The sequence below is a fragment of the Triturus cristatus genome, chromosome 12 (assembly GCF_964204655.1).
Source record: "Triturus cristatus chromosome 12, aTriCri1.1, whole genome shotgun sequence".
NCBI classification, from domain to species: domain Eukaryota; kingdom Metazoa; phylum Chordata; class Amphibia; order Caudata; family Salamandridae; genus Triturus; species Triturus cristatus.
This window is the reverse complement of record NC_140595.1, coordinates 24,002,353-24,019,239: the sequence shown is the minus strand read 5'-3', so window position 1 is coordinate 24,019,239 and position 16,887 is coordinate 24,002,353. Positions and strand designations below refer to the sequence as shown.

General features: G+C 46.9%; 1 protein-coding gene across 4 annotated transcripts in view; it reads left to right on the top strand.

Moving 5' to 3' along the window:
• The window catches only part of GATAD2A (GATA zinc finger domain containing 2A), a 398,521-nt gene that overhangs the window by 19,985 nt on the left and 361,649 nt on the right, over positions 1-16,887 (top strand). The window contains exon 1 of one of the 4 annotated variants that reach the window (XM_085639716.1): positions 861-966. The exons of 2 other annotated variants lie outside the window; for them this stretch is intronic. The gene's annotated coding sequence lies outside the window, so the exon portion shown is untranslated. Of the gene's footprint in view, positions 1-860; positions 967-14,237; positions 14,450-16,887 lie in introns of those variants that run through there. One more of the 4 variants, XM_085639713.1, reaches the window with a different exon arrangement.

Here is a 16,887-nt window from a genome sequence, read left to right as displayed (position 1 = left end):
AGACCCGCAGACTAGTTCGAATACAGATGAACCATTCTTGCTCTTCGTGATAGACAAGAGACTCGCGCGATAGTGGAATCTGCATGGTGAGGACGTCATTGGTCAACAGGGGCTATAAATGAGTGCCCTAGCTGGGCTCATTTTGGCAGTGAGAGGGTTTTCAAAATCAGGGCTAAGTATACTAATGTGTGTACGGCCGCTATGCATTTGCGCATACTTAATGTCTTTATCAGTATGTAACTCGGGCAAAGGTTTTCTATCAATTATGTAAAGCACTTCGATAACCAGTTTACCTTCGGGTCGAGTTCGCGCTATACAAAACTCTAAACAATAAAAAATAAAAAAACAGCAATTCCTGTATTCGCAAGTAAAAGCAATTTGTGTTCATGATTCTGAATTTGAACGTGTTTTCACAAGCCTAGGTTGGACCTAACCTTAGTAATGGCGCCTCTATCCTTGTGTTGAGCATTTGGCGCACGCCCACCTGTGAGATATGAAATACTCTCTTGCCCTGTCTACCAAAAATGACCAGGGCGCAATGCTCAGTCTGGAAGCTGGGCCTGGGTCAGACTCTGGTCGTCCCCATGACTGAAATATGACTCTTGACTGACTCCCCCGCTCCACTGACAAACCAGTCTGTCAGGAAATCTCCCAGCTGCTTGGTACGTTCAGTGATGGGCCTCTCGGCTGAGAGTGCCATCTCTGGCGGGCACTGCTGTGTATAGAGGTGAGGCTCCCTGGCCCTGCCCGAGGTTTGAGAGGCCTGCCCCGGGTGTGGTCAAAGGTCTGTCGCTGCATCCGGTCTGCTGTGAATGCTGGGAGGCCGTGTCACCGCAGAGCTTGTCTTTGCCAAAGTATGAGGCACGGGGAGGAAGATGAGGGGAGACGCGTTTCCTGCTCACTCTGGCCACTTCGCCTCCTACCTCTGAGACTACCAAGCAGGCCTGGTGCGTGTGCAACCCGCAGGTACGAGCATCTCGAAGGCAGACTCGGCCTTCCTCCTCCCAAGAACAATCATTGGCACTGCCACTGAGCAGGCTGCTGCAGCAATTGCAGCTCCGAAATGCACCCCTTGCTGCTAGTACAGGAGTGTGAACTGGAGGATAAGGACGGCTTGCTGACGGCGCTTTATCCGATTCATCTGCGCGCACACAACGTATTTTAGGGCACTAGCAGCATTGCTGGACGGCGGAGAACGTTCAGAGTGTGCAGCGCAGTCCTGGATGAGTGACTGAAAGAGAAGGTGCTCTGAAATGAGCAGCAGCGGCAGGCTGGTGCACACGGGGCTGCACAGCATCGCCCTCTGCGTGGGTAGGTTGATCTAGAGAGGGTTTCTGGTGGATCAGCGAGATTTCCTATTCGAAAGGACTTTCGTGTGGAGACCTCTGTTGGTGAGGCTGTAAAAGGCCTTCGTTGTAGAAAGATGGCGGGGGTACCCTGGCCTGTGTTCTGGTGGACTTCTGGTTAAGTTGGGGCAAGTGGGAGTGGCCCCACTGGCCAGTGCAAGTGAGTTTGCAGAGACAGGGGGTGCTAATAGTTGTTATACCAACAGTCGTTGTGTTTGGTTTAGAGGTTAAGGTTGACGGTGAGCTGAGTAGACATTTGTAATAGTGGTTTGTCTGTTCTGGCTAGAGGAGGCTTGTGGGCCCTGCACGTCAGTGACAGCCGGGTAGATACTGAGGACGTAGCAGCAGTGCTTGTGTGTGGGGGGTGTTATTTAATAAAATATCTACTTGTCCATGGGGCAAGTTACTTCATTAATCTACTTGCCATGTAACAAAATACACTTGTCCCTTTCAAGCCATGTCAAGTGTAGGGACACATTATGGCAGCAATCTCATTTTAGAAGAGCTCTGATATAGCATCATAGATTATGCCAGGGCTCATACCATGGTAGAGTTTAAAAACTATAAATTCCCTTATTTTCCAATGTTTCCGCAGATCTACATACGGATGCCGAAGATAGTGGTAAGCAATAGTTCCAGGGCTGGAATGCCCTTTTCAGTCTGTGCAAACTTACTAACTTGCATATTTTATGGTTTTCCACCAGCTCTTCTCTAGTTTTTTCCCATAATGAGAAAGGAAATCTATTTTTGACAATGACAGACGTACAACATCTTCCAGGGTTGGAGAAAAAAGTGGAGGGAAAGTGAACTTGCAAACGCTCAACAGATTTTCGCATGAGCAAATCTACACATGCATGTTTGCTCACGCTAAAATGCAGTTCACACATTTTCTAGTACTATGATTTCTTGACCTACTTCTGTAAATTATTGCAAATTCATGCAAGCCATAAGTCTGCACTAATGCAAGGACATTTACCACGGGTGCACTTTTGAGATTTCTTTAATTAGTGGGACCCCAATTAGGTCCTGCTTTAACCAAGACCTTTTGTGTTAATTAAAATTCTATCTATCGGCTGGCTATACTATGAGAGACACATTCTGCCCTTTCACAAGGAGCATATTGACACACAAAGCAGTTTTATTCAGTGCCAGGAACTAAAGTGGCAGTGTGTGCTTTTTGAGACCAACATTTTTTTGTGCTTTTTGCCAATGCTAGTTATAATGGTGCGGCCCCGGCAGCTCCCACGCCAATAAGGTTTTATAAAAACCATGCCAAAACAAGGCGTGCATTGACTAAACCAATAGGCTGCCCACCAATTCCAGACCTACTGACTTTGCCAATGCTTGTTTATTTCAATGTTGCTTATAATCTTGTTGAAACTGGTTATACCAATTTCCCTTTAGGAATATTTTTTGGGGAAATACTAACATCCATCAACACATTTTATAAATGTGCCTTATTGAGTAACCAACTAATGAGAATCTGCCTGTGCTGAGTTTGTGTAGGGGATTGCTTATTTCTGTTGGTCTCTTTAGACCAGGGGTCTCCAACCTTTTCTGTAGCGAGAGCTACTTATGATAAGTGAAAATCGTGAGCTACTGAAGGCTAAATAACACACGCATTGTTACCAGACACTCTCATGCCCAGCTTCATTGAGCCAGATACGTTTTGAACAAAATACTTTAGGGCTTATTTACAAGCCCCTTGCACTGTCTGTGTGTAACTTTTTACCCCATATAAAAAGTGAGGCATTGGTGGCGCAAGGGGCTTGTAAATAAGCCCCTTTGACTAAGTGCACTGTCACAGGGCTGCCATGTGTGTCAGTGAGAGTGCGGTCTTCGGGGATGTATGAGCGTGTGTGTGTGTGTGTGTGTATATGGGATATATATGAATGGATGACGGAGAGCCTGTTGCATATTAACTTTCAGCACAGGACAAACGTCTTTCTACAACTATCACCGCTTGAAATCCTACCCTTTTAATCTGTTCCCTAATCATCATTGTTTTTTTTTTTTTACATAATCTGTTATTCATAGTGGCTTTGGATGTTTGTTTTTCTCAATCGCTTAATTCTGTTTCCAATCCGATCTTTGTCTTCAAAGACTGGTTAGGATGGATGCTGGGTCACTGGTAAGAATGTGGCTGGTACAACAGCCTCTGAGCTGGATAATAGTTCAGCCAAAGGGAAGTGATGCTGAAATTATCTTCTTGTTCTAGGATTGAACTGCTTGCTGGCTTCACAAGCGGAGACTAACCATCTCCCTGCGCTCTTGTAGAGTTGGGAATAGCAGAAAAATATATCTACCTGTAGGGCTTAAAGTGTTAATAAGAAAAGAAAAAAGCGTTTTTAGAGCCTGTTCCAAAACTTGTTAGTTGAAGAAGTATTTTTAGCAGCAGTTGAGGAATCATTAATTTACAGATTAGGGGTTTCAAACATTTTCATAGTAGCACAGGGAAGAAATCTGAATTAAAATGGGAGACCTGATCAGCGATCTAGAGACATTGACCACTCTGGTGCCACAAGAGCAAGTGGACAGGTAGGGCATGGCAGAGTCTTTTGCTATCGGGGTAGTGTTGAAACTTGCGTGGGTCCATTAGTGAAGTGCAGCGAGCAAACCATACTTTGGGCCTTCACTGTAATTGACAGAACTAGGAACCAAGCTAATCAGCGCTGTGGTGCGAGTCAAAGCTCACCTGGCCCCTTCGATGCCCCATGCCACTATTTCAGAAGTTAAAACCAAATGGGCCCCACTTCAGTTTACAATCATTGATCAGCCAATTAACTGGTAACGATCTGCAAGAAGATGGTTGTTCGTAAGTAATGACCTCTGCTTCTAAGCGTTCATTGCTCTTCAGTCGGGCAACAAGATGGCTGAGGATAGTAGTGCCATTGGGTAAACAAACTGCTGATGTAATTTGAGTGTGCCCTGGGTTCCTGCCAAACAGGGACCCAGGGCCTATGTTCTTTCCCTAAAACTGCATTAAGACAAAACCCAATTAGCACTCCCTGGCCACATGTCAGTCCCTTGTAAATGGTACCATAGGTACTGTGGCCAGGGAAGGCCTCCAAGGGCTTCAACACTGATTGTGCCACCCTTAGAGGCCCTGTACCTTTACACACACTTACACCTTTACACACCTTTACACCCCCCCCCATTGCAGGCTGCGTGTTTTGGTGCATAACAAAGTGAAGAGTAGACATTGCTCACATCCTGCGTGGCATGCCTACAACCTACTGCCCTGGCATAAGTCAGTCACCCCTCTAGCTGGGTGCACTATACCAGTGGTGGGGCTACAGGTGCAAGGGCCCTGTACCCCTACAGTGTCTAGACCAATTCTTAGACATTGTAAGTGCAGTAATGCCTTTAGGAGTATATGGTACCAGGAGTTTTTCATTACGAACTCCAAAGTACCATAATGGCTTTACTGAAAACAGTGAAGTTTGGTATCAAACTTCTCAGCACATTAAACCCACACTGATGCCAGTGTGGGATTTAATGAAAAATGCACTCAGAGGGCATCTTAGAGATGCCCCTGCAAAACGACATAACAATGGTGTCCTGGCTGAATGGCTGCTCGCCAGCTGCCACCACCAGACATGATACTGGACCTCGGTCGAGAGCCTGCTGCTCTCTGGGGGTCTGAAACAATGCACATCCTGGGACAAGTTGCCAAGCCTCCTCCCCCAGAATGGGCAGGGTCCACAAAGTGGCAGCTTCAGAGGCTTGCCGTCCCTATGAGCCACCCCAGCCCTTTGCTGCTTCCAGCTGGTTCTGACCCCCCCCATCCCTCCCCCCCCTTTAGGCAGGAAAATCGGCAGGAATACAAAGTGAGGAAGGGAGGTGTGCCCACATTTGCCAAGCCCACCCCTCTAGTGGGAGGCGGGGGGTCAAGGTGAGGCACTACTCTCAGTCCCCGCCATCTTGCAGTTGGGGGGACCCAGCCAACCAGAGAAAGGCATATGCCCCCTCCCCCCACCCCAAGCAAGGGACCCATTGGTCCCAACCTTTACTTATCTGTAATGCCCCTTAATCTAGAATTTAGGGGCAAACCTGAACCTTGCTTCCTCAGACGAGAACTGACCAGAAGAAGGACCAAAGAAGCCGTGCTGAATCAAAGAAGAGGACGACGCCCACTGACTTGGCCCCAGCCCAACCGGCCTGTCCCCACCTCGACCCTACTCTAGTGAAATCCTGCAGCCAGCAGCCTCAAGAACCCGAAGGACCTGCCCTGCCTTCTAAATCTAGGACTTTGTCTCCAGTGAGCATCAGATTTGCTCACCAACACTCTGGCCCCAGCCAAAACTTTGAGTCTGTACCACTCTGCACCCAACGCCTACCGCCAGAATTTGAGTGGCCCAACACCACGAGGAGGTCTCTCTGGCAATCCTGGCCTGAGATATGGTGATCTCTGACCTGCCTTGACTCTCCAAGCGACGCCTGCAGTCTCTTTTCTGGAGGACCCCCACGACCTTGACCGGAGCTGGTCAGGGTTGGATTGGGATTAAAAATCGGCACAGGCACCCTAAAAAAAAGTGGCCCACATTTGCATATTGCCTTTATGCAAAACACTCCTTGGGCAACATTTTATTTAAAAAAAGAGGGGGGGGGGGGCGGGGGGGGGGAGGTTTAAAAAAAAATATATATGGATTAGTGTACACTGGTGAAAAGCACCTGAAAACAAGTGAGGCCACTTTTGCTCAGGCCCCCTGCCCCCGCTCAATATGCATATATTACTGGGCCGGCCAGGGAGTGACACCTCTGCCGTTGATAATAGGGAGGTAATGAACGCTCATCTACCTCCAGAAAGGCCACTCAGGTGCCCACTGGGCCGCTGGCCGCATCCAACAACTGAGACCCTGCCCAAATCGGCCCCCAAGGCTGCTCAAAAAAGCAGCCCACAGCTGGAATTTTGATACTGGCCCCTCGGGCATTGCCCGAGTGCCCGCATTACCAATCCAATGCTGGAGCTGGTAAGAAAACCTGATGCCTAAAGACACCCCTGCACCTGAGGTCCCACGGCTTGGGTGGCCCAATAGACGGTGTCCCGGCATCCCAGCTTACCTCTCCAACCGGTGGTCACCTCCAGAAGATCTTCCTCCCTGAGTCTGCAGTCCTTGTTGCAAACGGAGAAACCTCATTGAAAACAATAGGGCGCCCGACGCCAAATCAGCACCCTGCACCCAGCTGCCCCTGCTGGTGTATTTTTGGTGCTAACTCGGATCCCCCTTTGCCCTTAGCCTAACACCAGGAGCTTTGCTCCCACCACCCTGTGGCCTGCTCATGAGCAGCCACCAACAAGAGGCCCTCTATCCCCCATTGGATAACATTGGGCCTCTGCACTCGGCTGCTCTAGTGCCGCTGGGGGTGTTTCAAGAGTGCATCCTGGACCCTGGGGGAACCCTGGCTCTAACCCCAGAGTACCAACACCCACAAACAAGTATTTACCTTTCAACCGTTAACATAATTTTTCTCCCTAGGAATACATTTACTGTTTTTCCTCAAATTGTTTCAAGTGTGGAGTTGGTTTGTATGAAACATTGAAAAACTGCTGATGTACTAAGTGAATTACCTACCTTTTGTCTAGGAGATGTCTGTGTGATATCTAGTCATATCACACTGATTTGCAAAAGTAGTCTGAAAAGTCATCTAAAAAAGTAATGTACATAGCTGTAAAAGTAACTGAAAAGTAATTTTGAAATATTGACTTACCTGTAATTCTACCAACTGCATTTGAACCTGCATTCAACTGTAAATCATTGCATAACATTTTGCAAAGTATTATTTCACTTAACCTGCACCAGGCTTGGCTTGGTTCTAGAAATAAAATAACTAAATAATTTTAATACAAAGAAGTTGGTCTGAGTTCAGTCTTTGAGTGTGTGATATCAGTTGCTGCCTGAGTGCGTACAACAAATGCTTAACATACCCTCTGATAAAGCCTTACTGCTCGCCCACACTACCACAAATAGACAGTAAGGCGCTATCTACTTTACCTCTGCCTACCTTTGGGGTTCCACTGGACTCAGTGCACACTATACCTCATTTTGGCATAGTATATACAGAGCCAGCTTCCTACACTATTCTGCAGCCCCCCACGAGGGTTCTTCTGTGGATATGCACAACTCTACTGTTTGTGGATTTTATGTGGATTTTAAGTTGTGTTTAAGGCTCTGTTTGTGTCCACTCCGTTGTATTGTCTGGTTTTGTGATTCAAGCTCTGGACTGGGCTGATGGCTTGACTGTTTTTATTTGCATCCTTCCATGAACGTATTTTCTATGTATTGAAATAGCTCATTATTTTACTCGAGTTGGTCTCTTATCTATATGCTTTGGATCTTAGACCAAGCAACAAGAATTCAGCGTTTTCGTGTTGTCACTCTTAATGCGTGGGCTCCACCAACCATCATCCCATTCTGGAAAAAAAGACTAAATAAAGCATTGATCACAATCGATGCAGCAAAACGGCATTGGAAAGAGCACATCCTAAATGCCACACACCGAATAGGAATTAGAAAGTGCTTTGTTTCCCAAGGATGTGTCAACTTTAAAGTTTACTATTAACCAAAGACGGCATAAGTCAGCTAGTTTGTGAAAGTGCGAAGGACGCCCTTACCTCCATGAGAAGGTTTATGGTTTCATGGTTAGTGTGGAATGTTCGTGTTTTTAAGGTTCATTTTGGCGAGGGACTGGACTAATATGTTGGCCTTCAGGACACCGGTAGCTGAGGTTCAGCTAAATGATGGTCTGTGTGTGTGAAGGGGATATGGATTAGGATACTTTGTTATGATGTCTTTAGCCTAAATGTGTAATGAACCATGTTCCTTGTATATGGCTTTTCTCGAACAATCTACCATCCAGTCTCTAAAGGTTCTTTCACACTTTCCAACGTTGGACTTTTCGTCACTAAGTGTGATTGTCCTATGGTGTACTTCTGGAGCTCTGTTAACCTACTTCCCTACGCAAAACTAGATTTGGATAATAGATTGATGGTATTCTCTTTGGACTGAAGGGCTCATCCACTGACTAGAACATGCTATAATGTTAGTACACTTGAGCTTCTGGAGTTTGTGATGTGCAAACGTTGGAAAATCACCTTACGAAAGCTCAGAGCGCCGCTATTCCAATGCAGGAATGGGTGTTGCATGAGCAGGTGGCTTCTGAACCCGAGTCTTTATTTGATGTCCTGGAGTTTGTGCCAAAATGGATCTCTGCAAGTCCAGGCTTTTTAGGAGTCTCGATGGGTGTGTGTCTTGTTTGCTTTGTAATTCCGTTTGTTAACTGGAGTCTATGGTGTCCGTCTGTAAGCTTGTCCATTTCCTTGCTTGGTGTCCTTGGAGGTATTAATGGAGACTAGTAACCCACTGAGGGTCTCACTCAATCATAAGTGAAAAAGAAAACGTTGGATACCTTGCAGGTTCTGAACTAGTCATTTGGGCTTCCATTTCTTCTACCTAGCATGTGCAGACTAGCCTTCCCTTCACCTCTCTTCCAACACACCCTGGGCTAGGAAAGCCGGCACGACCGGACCAGTCACCCATGTCAGCCTTGCCCCTTCCCCCCCTGGAGTGCCATTAATGTACTTTAGCTGGTGCCTTCCCTTCTAGCACCGAGGCCGTCACTCTTTGACACACCCTGCCTATGGAGTCTCCCTGGTGCTAGGCCTGCTTGCTGACATGGCAGAACTTGACTAATATTGAAAACATGGGCCACACCTGATGCTGTGATTTAAGCCAAATTGTATTCATGCAGCACGAGTTTCCCGAGTGTCTTGAATGACCCTACGAATTGGCCTTGTCAGAGGGCAGGTTTCTAGGTCTGGACGTTCATTTAATAATATATTTTTGGCTTGTAGTTATTTTTCACTTTAATTAAATGTCAATGTTTGCCCTGACTTGCAAACAAGTCGTCTAGGTGAAATAGAGCTGTAGGCTTACAGCATAGATTATAAATGTAACAAAGGGGCTTAGACTTTTCTACACTAAGCAAAACTGGCTTTCAAACTGGTTGCAAAAGTAAATGTAACATGTCTTGCCCAAGATCAGTCTACTATACGGTCATGAACATAAGCTGGGATTCAGTCTTTTTCAGTGCCCACCCTGACCTCAAGCAGAAGAGACCCAGCCCCAGACTAAAAAACATATTGACCACTATCTCATACCCATCAGCGTAGGGTGCTACTTTGCGCCTCTGCTTGGAGCTTTATAATTTCCAATACATCTGGTTAGAAAACATTGCCAACTGAAAACATCATAGTTTTATTTGGACAGCTGAATCTTTCCTCCCGAAGACTGGGAAAGCTCTGCTTTGCTACTAGGTGGTGTCTGCCTGTGTACACTAATCCTTCAATGGGTTCCGGAGTAGCGTGCTACTCGCCAAAAAAGCGCTTAAACACCCCATCGGGGGTAACAAGCGCTATATAAATGCAAACCTTTTTCCCTCTTCTATCCCTCCGCTATCCTTCTAAATCCAAATAACTGATTAATATCAACCACTCAAATTACTTTCATATTTCACTGTACTAATTCACCACTAATCCTTTATGGGTTCCGGAGTAGCGTGCTACTCGCCGAAAAAGCGCTTAGACGCCTAGTCAGGGGTAGTACACGCTATATAAATGCAATTACAATACAATACTCCATACCTGTCTAAAAGGGAATACAATGTCTCGAAAATTAAAGGAATTAACTATTGACGTAACCCTATTAGTTGGTTCCAATGTTATAACTGCCAGCGCCCATTAGGTTATCGCTCCCGATTTATCTAATTGCATTTTTAGGAGGCACAGCATAGATAGACTTCGTGAGAAAAAGGGATGCAGTGAAATTTCTAATATACATGTTTTTTGGCCACAAATCTATTTACTCGGTTTTGGGTATTTCACTCGCTGCTTAGTGACTGTAGGCAAAGGATGTTATACTGCACCAAAGGTCACCTGAACTGCACATTAGGGTCCAGAGTAGTCAATAAGCTGCTACTTTAATCATGAGCTATCTTCATGCTTGTAGTGTCAGGTATGACTTAACAGATTCATGCCCGGCATGTGTTAAGATGACTCCAAGCCACGGAAAAAGCTAGGTAATGCACCTATTATAGAAAATATGTACTGGACACAGAAGTTGCAGATTTTTTTTGTTGCCCGTCAAGCCCTCAACTTGACGAAATGAGTACTTAAAATAAGTTGAATGTGATTCATATCTTCTAAGAACCAGGCCCTTGCGTGGCTTATCTGCTGTGGTATCTGAAGTCCTGTACTTGCTAGGCTGTCGACTGTAGTCTTTGTTTTCACACATCTAAACAGCTGCCAATAACCACATTTCTCAGGTTTGTGGCATGTTGTACATATCTACTCTACAAGTCTACACGAGGATAAATGTCATTTCAGCTTTTCTATGGTTATGTTGAGCCCGCTTCACATGTGATTTTATTGGTATCTGATAGAGTGAAGAGTGGCTGGAAAAGTGCTAGGAGAGGTGATGGCTGAGGGCTTTGCTGGAGAAGCTTTGAGATGGGTAGAGGAGATCTAAAGCGGATCTATAGGTGGGAAGCTAGAGAAAAGGGAAGGCTTAGCAGAGGTGTAGTATGAGAGAACTGGTTATAGGGGACTGAAGGGGTATTCTGAAGGTATAAGGAGTGATTTGGGACTTTAAGGCATCAAAGCGTTTGAGTGGAGCTTTTACAAGAGAAGGGCTGGTTGAGGGCTATTGAGATGGGATATTAAGTTGCAGATGGGTGTTCCAATGATGTGATGGAGTGACTGATGGCAGCAAAAGTACCTGGGTGGAGGGGATGCAGGAGAGCTCGGAGGGGGGGGGGGGGGGGGGGGGGGGAAGATTAGCTGGGATAGAAACTGAATCGGCAAAATAGTAGCCGGAGAAGAATTGTATGGATAATATAGAAGACTGAAAAAGGTGGTTATGGATGTTAGGAAAGAGGGATGAGAAACTACTAGAAAGAAGAGGCTAAGCAGAGGCATACTCTGGGCCTGAAAGAGGGGAACCAGTAAATGGGGTACCCAAGAGAAGGGAAGGCGTTTGTTATGGAACTAATAGAGGGAAAGTGGGGCCTTTTTAAATTCAATAAGATTTTATTGAGGTTAAACGACAAGACAATACAAAGTATTGAAGTGTACATAGAGAATTACCACCATAAATAAATAGATTTGCTATTTCAAGAAACATTCATAAATTTAAAACTAAACATTACAATAATGTAAAACCTCACATTCTAGGAATAATAATAAAGCATTTCTAAAGTGCGCAGATACCTCAAACTGAGGTTTCTCGGCGCTACACAGACTACAACAGCGAGCACACAGCTGATATGTATTATCCCTGCTTGAAAAGCCACTTTTTTAAGGCCTTCCTGAACTAGAGTTCAGAGTCAAGTTGACGCAAGCATGCTGGTAGAGAGTTTCACAGTCTTATGGTCCTGACCGAAATGGATTCACCAGCCGGGCGGTTAGATCTTAGCGTCTGTTCCTGATAATATGGCCCGAGTCGGTGCTTAAGGTAGTCGGGACCTCTATCACCTCTTGCTTGAAAGGAAAAGATCAAGGCCTTTCGAAACGTGAAAGATAGTTAAAATAAGTGGATAATAGAATAGACAAATAAGAATTAAAGTACAATGTCTGATACATATGTAGGTAAAGGTTACCATAGTTAATCAGATGCATGTGTGCGAGAAGGTCCTAGCGGGGAAGGTATGTTGGAAGCTAGAGAAAGGGTATTGGCAGGGAAAATGGAAAAGGTGCGGCTATGGTGGGAATATATAATATCTAAGAGAAACTTTCTAAGCGATGGTAATGCAACGGAGAAGCATTCGGGAGGAAAAAGGTGGTTGTAAATGGGGGCGTGGGGGTATTGCTGAGGAAGGAATGGGCAACTGGGACAAGGAAAGACGTCTATATTGCTGTGGTCTTAAAATGTTTAAATGTTGCGCTCCCCCGTACAACAAAAAATCATTAGGGGCCCCCTAGACTTTTTCACAATAATTCAGTTAAATTTCCAATGTTTAAATATGTCTAGACTTATTTAAACAATACAGTTATGTTAAACCTTTTTAAAACGCAATCAAATACGTGTGACAAACATACTATTCTGGTTAGCTAGGCCTTTCTAACTTGGAAGAGTGTGATTATCCGAAGTGGGAGCAGAGGTTTGAAGAATATTTGGAATCCCTGCTCTTTTGACACATACTCCTAGCCAGATATAAATGACAAAAGATGTTAGTAATGACCCATTACAGCGTGGCTTACTGTGGATCATTTGCTTTCAGCTTTAAACAAAGTACTGCTGTCAGCATGATGCTTCTTTTAACCAGAGCCTCCCTCCCACCCGATCAGTTAAGGCTCCCCTAGGGTGGTCCACCCCACTATAATGTGTGGGTGAAGTAGACTGGAGGAAGGTTCCGTACCTGGGTGCTAGGCAGTGAAGGAGTGGTTGGGGAACGTAGGGCAGAACTAGTATGTGGGTGCTGGAAAGTGTATATGTTTTTGTGAGGTGCGGAAACATGAGTGGGTAGAGTATGTGCTGTAATGTTGGACTGACTAGGGCCATGATGGGAGGAAAATGATGGGACTGATTTAAAAATATGGTAAGGCTAGGAGTGGCCCGTAGCTGCCTCACTGTTTTTGGGATTGGATAGGGTTGTGTGCACAGGTAAGGTAGGCGAGGAACAAGAGTGGCTGTGGAAGCACATCCGGGTAGGGGCATAACAAGGGGTAAAGTACATGTCAGTTGGGAGAGCTGCGGATATGGGAGTGAAGAAGTACCTGGGAGATGGGACTGAGTGGGTGGAGTCGAGTGGCTGTGATTGAAGTAGCTGTGATATGTCACTTGACTTGTCTCTCGGGTGACCAAGGAGTGCCTGGAAGAACAGCAGTGACCTGGGTGTCAGATCCGTGGAAGACGTTAATGGGAAAGGTGTGGGGTGGACTGATTGGGGCTATGTTAGGGGCGGGAGTGACTGCGGGGAGGGGCTGAGTGAAGCTCTGTCTCTCTCACCTCAAGCACTGCACTCGCGGGTGGGAGGAGGGAGAGCACAGTAATATGCAACCCATCTATCTGGTTCCAGTACGCTGTGCCTGTCCCTTTAAGAGATCTTCGGGGCAGGCTCCTTAATGCCCTCACGGCTAGCGGGCACGGGCTTGGTTTAGTGCGCATGCTCGGACGGTGGCAGGCTTCAGAGCTGCTGCATGGCAAAAAGAAATGGGACTGAATAAAAAGCCCAGGCGAATAACTGTAGTCGTGGCGGCCATCTTTAGAAAGAGCCTGGAAGAGCAATGAAGACTATCACTACTGCAAATATACCTCGCCTTATTCGTGAGCCTCCTTTGCAGCCGTGCCATAAAAGTAGGAGCATATTTGGAAATGTTCGGTATAACATAAGACTTGCAATCGAGGTACCTATTAAGACGCCCCTGTGCTTTATTTTTGCAATCGAATTGATGGGTATTAAAACTATTACTCGGGGAACTCAACCTTGAGGAAACCTTTGCAACGCTCTTGTCCTGAACCCTGGACGCAGTGGAAGGAATGGTATGATACACAGGATGTCTGTGGGAATGGCAAGCACTCCGCAGTACTCCTAGGACAGGATTGCAAGCGTAAGAGCTTCTTGGCTTCAGTTAAGCGTCGCTTTAAACGTTTTAAAGATGGAAAACGTGAAAACAGCTCTGAAGTCGAAAATTGACTAGTTTCGAATGTACACACCCACTCTTGGATAGTTGAAGCGGGCAGTGTTTTCTCTTTAGTGAGATCCAGAGGGGGCTTCTTCCTCTCAACCTCCTGCAGTTGCTGCTGCTTGCCTTTCTAGTCTGTTTTTGCTCTCCATGGGCGTCGGGTGCCTCAGTCTGTCTTTGCTCTCCACGGTCCCATTCTGCCCCGCAGTCTGTCGTCGCTGTCTAGGGCCCTCGTCTGTCTTCCTCGCCGCTGTACCCCCCCCCCCCTCTCCAGTCTGTCTTCCGTGGCCATGTGACGCCGCGGCTCCATGTGTGAGGGGCGCATTATCTGCCAGCAGCGGCGGCGGCGGCGGAGGAAGCGGCGGCGGAAGCGGAGGGAGGGGAGTCCGATCCAGGGGTCCCTGTCCGCCTGCGGCCCTGGGTAAGAGTGGGGGCTGGGTGTGGGGCAGGAAGGAGTGCTCGGGGGTGTGCTCGGGGGTGTGCTCGGGGGTGTGCTCAGGGCTGTGCCTGGGGGGTGGCCGGGTCCCCTCCTCCACTGGGGCCTGGGCTGTGTCTCCAGTGCCCTGCCCAGAGGACCCCACGGTTTGTTTCTCTCGGTGTTCAGTTCCTCATCAGAGGGTGTCTGAGCTCCTTCCGGGGAGGGGGGTTATTTATTCCCCCCACCCCTTCCACCAACGCATCTTACCATTTGTGTTCTGCATTGGGACATTAATTCTCCCCCTTTACCAACACCCCCCCCCCCCCCTTTAGAAATGCTTTATTATTCCTAGAATGTGAGGTTTTACATTATTGTAATGTTTAGTTTTAAATTTATGAATGTTTCTTGATATAGCAAATATATTTATTTATGATGATAATTCTCTATGTACACTTCAATACTTTGTATTGTCTTGTCGTTAAACCTCAATAAAATCTTATTGAATTTAAAAAGGCCCCACTTTCCCTCTATTAGTTCCATAACAAACGCCTTCCCTTCTCTTGGGTACCCCGGCGTCAGCGGTGGAGTGGCCGCTCCCGGTGCCGCCGCCCGGACCCGGGAGCTGGAAGGGCACTCGAGCCCGAGGGAAGGGAGGGCTGCTTCCGACTGAGAACGAGCACTAGCAGGTGTAGGGGACATGGTGCTGAGAGCCGAGGAGGCACTGGCAGGGGCTCATGGTGTCTGATGAGAGGGCACTGCCAGGTGGAGGGGTCATGGTGCTGAGAGCCCGAGGGAGGCACTGACAGGAGCACATGGTGTCTGATGAGAGGAGACTGGCAGCTGGAGAGGTCCTGGTGCTGAGAGCCAGAGGTTGGCACTGACAGGTGCACATGTGTCTGCTGAGAGGACACTGGCAGGTATAGGGGACATGGTGCTGAGAGCCGAGGAGGCACTGGCAGGGGCTCATGGTGTCTGATGAGAGGGCACTGCCAGGTGGAGGGGTCATGGTGCTGAGAGCCCGAGGGAGGCACTGACAGGGGCACATGGTGTCTGATGAGAGGAGACTGGCAGCTGGAGGGGTCATGGTGCTGAGAGCCAGAGGTTGGCACTGACAGGTGGACATGTGTCTGCTGAGAGGACACTGGCAGGTGGAGGGTTTATAGCGCTGAGAGCCGAGGAGGCACGGACAGGTAGGGGGGCACATGGTGTCTGATGAGAGGGCACTGGTAGGTGGACGGGTCATGATGCTGAGAGCCCGAGGTTGGCACTGAGAAGGACACATGGTGTCTGCTGAGAGGGCACTGGCAGGTGGAGGAGTCATGGTGCTGAGAGCCAGAGGTTGGCACTGACAGGGGCACATGGTGTCTGATGAGAGGACACTGGCATGTGTTGGCATCATGGTGCGGAAAACCAAGGAGGCCCTGACAGGGGCGCACAGTACAAGATATCACAGGGGGTTTGAAGTGATGCGGTATGCGGTGGCACCTTCTCGGGTGTATGCAAAGTATATAGCAAAGTAAATTAGCACGGTGCTACAGGTGGGGGGATAACCCTGAACCCCCAAAGTAGACCGGAGTCTTACGATTTAAGTAATACAGATGACCTGTGCACACATGATAGTATCAACAGTTTGAATTACTGTCAGTCACAAAGAATACAATTATAACAGCAGTCAAGTAGCGTTTTCTTTCTTTGTAGTTTTAATCGGTGATTAGATGCCCAGCCAACACGTGTTCCGTCAAGGTGTGAACCCACGACTTCTTCAGGGCTACAAGATGTACAAACAGCAATGTATTAGCATAGTATACCATGATTGGAATATACTGTAGAAATAAAGGGCGATACAGTGTGACAATAATGTGCAAGGTTCCCAGTGCAGAAAAAGGACCGTCACCTAGATGTGACATCGAGACACAAAAGGACAGTGCCTTCAGTCAAGGTTCGGTGTTGGTGTCTAACCCTATGAGTTTAATGCACGTGACATGTATTATATATTGAAAATTACACAATCCATTTATAAGAAAAACATCCAGAATAAAAATACCACAATATAAACCGCATGGTAGTTGATGACCTACAATAAAAAATAAAGAAATGATTTTTTGAACAGTATGACCATAAGTGATACATCTGTACGTGTGATCAAACCTAGAGGGAAAGCGACCTTCACCAGAGAAAAATAACCCGTGGGTAAAATATAATGCACAAATGCTCCAAAAGAGTGTGAAAGAAATGCTAGGGATACATATTACCAGTAGGGCAGATCGTCTGAGATAGGAGATTCTGAAATTAAGTAAAATGGCTGAAAGCCTAGTCAATAAATATGGTGAGAGATATAGTAGGTCACTGAGAGGATGCAACAAACGCTCACCTCTCCGCCGGTTGTAATTCCGTCCCGGCTGAATAGGTTGGTGATTAACAGCAAAGGGCAATGAATAAAT